Source organism: Rana temporaria, chromosome 3 (assembly GCF_905171775.1).
Source record: "Rana temporaria chromosome 3, aRanTem1.1, whole genome shotgun sequence".
Taxonomy (NCBI): domain Eukaryota; kingdom Metazoa; phylum Chordata; class Amphibia; order Anura; family Ranidae; genus Rana; species Rana temporaria.
The window spans coordinates 102,488,340-102,492,681 of NC_053491.1; positions in this window are offsets into that span (position 1 = coordinate 102,488,340).

Sequence of the window (4,342 nt, forward strand, 5' to 3'; positions counted from 1 at the left end):
CAACGCCAAGGGTCACTGCAAGTAAAAACAGCCAGAGCAGAAATCTGGCTCCTAACCATACGTAAGGCGAGAGCCTGAACCACACCCTGCTGCAAAGACAGCAGAACCCTGTACACAACGCATGTACCAGAGTGCCAGTTCATCTCCCCACACACAGAGATGTAGGCCTTCCATGTAGGAGGAAAAAACCTACGTGAGGTAGACTTCCGTGCACGCAGCACGGCGGAGACCACCGAGCCCAATAGGCCTCGGTCCCTAAGCCCCTGGCTCTCAACAGCCACGCCGCTAAGGCCGGTGGCTGTGAAACAGGGTGGAAGATCGGACCCTGTAACAGAAGATCAATTCCCAGGGGAAGACGCTAGGGGGCGTCTGCCACCAGACGCATCAGGTCCGCGTACCAGAAGCGACGCGGCCAATCTGGGGCAATCAGGACTAATAGAATCCCCTACAGCTTCCACTCTGCGCAGCAGGCGAGGAAGAAGCTTCCGAGGAGGGAAGGTGTAAAGTAGGCGACAGTGACCCCAAGGAGCCACCAACGCGCCTGACGCGTCCGCCCACGGGTCCTTAAACCTGGCCACGAACCGTGGCACCTACCGATAGAGACGGGACGCTAGAAGGTCCACGTCCGGAGTGCCCCACTTTCGGCACAGACCCCGAAACACCTGCGGGTGGAGAGACCACTCTCCTTGGCCCAGTGCAGTGCGACTTAGGTAGTCGGCTAGCCAATTCCGTATTCCCGGAATGTACCCGGCCGATAGAGCCGGAACGGCCCCTTCGGCCCACCGAAAGGATGTGCGCGACCCCCGTCGCTGCAACAGAACTCCGTGTGCCTCCCTGATGTTCAACCTACGCCACGGCCGTGGCGTCATCGGACAGGATCCTGGCCTGTCGGCCCTGTGGATCCAGGGACCACCTGGCAAGGCAAAGCTTGATTGCTCGGAGCTCCAGAACGTTGATCAGTAGGCAGGACTCCACCTGAGTCCGGTGCCCCAAGCGTCCCTCCCCAAACAGAGGCTGGCATCCGTCGTGACCACTGTCCAGTGGCCTGCAGAAAAACCGACTTTCCGGCCCGAAGCACTGGAAACGCCAGCCACCACACCAGGGGAGACATGATCAGAGGACTCAATTGAATCTGGCAATCCAGAGATGACGGAAGCTAGTCCCATCGTGACAGCAATTCCCTCCTTAGTACCCTGGCGTGGAACTGGACATACGAAACTGCCTCGAACGAGGCCACCAACGGACCCAGAACATTCCTGCAGAAATGCAGAGATGACCGCTTCTGGGTCGGCAACTGCTGCACAGCAGATAGCAGAGTCTGAAGTTTGTCCGTTAGGAGAAAAACACTCCCGCCCCGGTGGAATCCAGTACTAGTCCCAGGTAACACGTGATAGACACGGCTCCACCAATGCAGAGCTCGAAGGAGAATGTCGTCCAGACATCCCATGTTAACAAACCCCCGCTGACACAGCCGGGCCAGTATCGGGATGAGCACTTTGGCGAAAACCCGCCGAATGGGAAGGACACCAATTAAAAATGGTCCCCCTGACTGCAAAGCACAGAAACTCCAAGGATGCCAGAAAAAAATCCCCCTGATGGAGTGCCGCTATTACCAAGCGAATAGACACCACCTGAAAGTTTGCACCTTGACAAAACAAACGGGGCACTTGAGGCCCAGGATTGACCGGGCCCCATCCTCCGTGGGGACACAAACAGAATGGAGTAAACCCACTGAGACCGTTCCAACGAGGGAACTGGCACAATCACTCCCCTGACCAGAAGATCCTGGACAGCCCCTGACAGAGCCAACCGGCGAACCGGAGGAGGCCGGAGGGAAAAAATATGTTTGGCAGACGAGAGAAACTCAATCTTGTACCCCAAGGAAAACACTTCGCAACCCCAACGGTCGGAGAGGAGAGACCTCCACCGAGCCATGAACGTGCAAAGCCAGTCTCCCACCCGAGAGACGGGCAGGAGCAGACCTACAGGCGGAAGCAGGTACGTCCGCAGACTTGTTAGGCATGCGGTATCAGGTGCGCTGCTACCCCGCGGCGGGGATTTAAGCACCATGTAGACCTACCCCCACCGCACAGGGCGGGCGAAAAAACGCTCGGAGGTAGTCAAGGAGGGTCCTTGCACAGGGCGAGGTCCCTAGCCCTTCCCAGACTGTGGGAACAGCATGCGCTTACCACCCGTGGTATCCACAATGATGCCATCCAGGGAAGTCCCAAAAGGACCGTTCACCCTTAAAGGCCATCACCAAGGCCTCCTTAGATGACTAGTCCGCAGACCAGCTCTTCAGCCACACAAGGCGGCGCAGAACCCTGCATAGACGGAAGCCCCGGAACGTATCCATGGCCGCCTCGCAGAGAAACTTCTGACCCTGAACTAATCGTTCAGCCAGGTCCCTAGAGGACTCGGAAGCGTCCCCTTCTTCCATCTCCTGCAGCAGGAGCTTCGTCCTGTCAGTCGGGGCCTGACCAGGGCCCGGCCAGAGCCGGCCTCACCGCCGAACCCACCACCGTGAATAGTGAGCGCGCCACAGCCTCCACTCTCCTATCAGCGGGATCCTGAAACGCAGGAGCCCCTTCCACAGGCAATGTGGCGGCCCTGCTCAGTCTGGACATAGGGGGTCCACTGGCGGAGGAGAGACCCTCTTTTTTTTTGTAAAGTCCCCCTCAAGGGGGTAACGGGTTGCAAAGTTTGACAAACTTTTTGCGGTGCATACCATTCCTTGCATAACATATTGTCCAAATAAGGAACACAAGGAAACACTTCAGCGGTGCGTGGCGGTCTGCGGAATGCAAAAGGTACTGACACGATGGTGTCTCCGCCACAACCTCAATTTTTAGCGTCCCACGCACCGCAGAAACAAGAGCTCCAACAAAATCTTGCCAGCAACTGACACTGCAGCATAGACATCCTCACTATTCATGTGGGTCAAGCCCGCAGCCTCTGACATACCAGAACCAGATTCCATGTCAGAGACATCCTCAGAAGCAGGCTCAGGGAGGGGGCGCTTTTTAACCCCCCCATCTGGGCACTAGCTGCTTCAAACCTGGCAAGAAACCCAGGACAGCCAACATAACAGATGTGGTAGGGGAAGGGGCGTTAAGGGTTAACTCAGGCCTAGGAGAGGGAGACCTGGCTCAGGTTCCATAGCGCCAGCGCTGAGTCACCCACCCTGCAAGGCAGGACAAAAAATCCCCACTGGTCATCTCCTTGCAGCTAATGCAGAGCATGGGGACCCCTGGTACTCACCACCCCACCCAGCTGCAGAGAGAGCTGAAAACCTGAGGTGTGCTCTGATGTGCTGGCTGTGATGTGTCTGTCGCCTCAGGGTAGAATCATCACAAGAGACCAGAGGCTGTGCTGTGTCTGTCACCTCAGGGAAGAATCACAGCGTTTCACAGCACTAAAACGGTCACAAGAGACCAGAGGCTGTGCTGTGTATTGTCACCTCAGGGAAGTTTCCAAGATGGCCACCGTCTGAGGTAAAAATCACCTCATACAACACAGCAGCACCCCCCAGAGTAACACACGGGCCCCGGTGGTAATAAAGAAAACCCAGGAGGCCCCGCTTCACAGCCACCACCCAGTCAGTTGAAGGAGGGAGAGGAAGGGGAGAGAGGAAAGCAGGGCGGACCCTCGGTCGACCTCCCCAGGGAAAACACCAGCCAGACCACTTACCTGAGTAAGGGGCCACTACTTACCCATCCTTCGACTACCCGGCTGGAGGTATCCCAGACAGAACCAACGTCCGTAAACGTCATGGCTGTCGGCCAGACACACTGTGACACAGCCATAGAGACCGGTCATATGCGTGCCCTAGAACCGAAGTTCCCCGGCCGCCCCTGGAGCAACGGGGCCTGTCGTGGACGTCCCAAAGCTGAGCTAAGGGCCGGCACACGCTCGATGGCCGTACATGGGGGGACTACAAGAGTCGAGGACCCAGCCTGTCACCCAGTCGGCTGTTGATAGAAGAACCGCAGGATTCAAAAATGCAGGAACAAAAAAATAAAGAGAAAATAAACTCCAGAGTACAGGAACTCCAGAGAGCGCCTGACTCTCCTGTCGTTAGGCAGAAAAAGACTGAGGCTCCTAGAGCAGGGTATGGGTTATGCCTGGGGGAGCCACGCCCCCTGGGAGGAGCGGCACGAAGGAAAGGTTTAACACTTTAAGTGCTGTTAAATTCTGCCTAACCCTAATGTCAAAGAAGGCTGTGTCCGTCTATGAACGGAAGAGAAAGGAATTTATCTCACTCTGGGATTGTTTTGATTGGTCAAAGAACAAGTCAGACTATCACAAAGTCGGATCAAAGTAGTATCCTGTTCATGAAAGT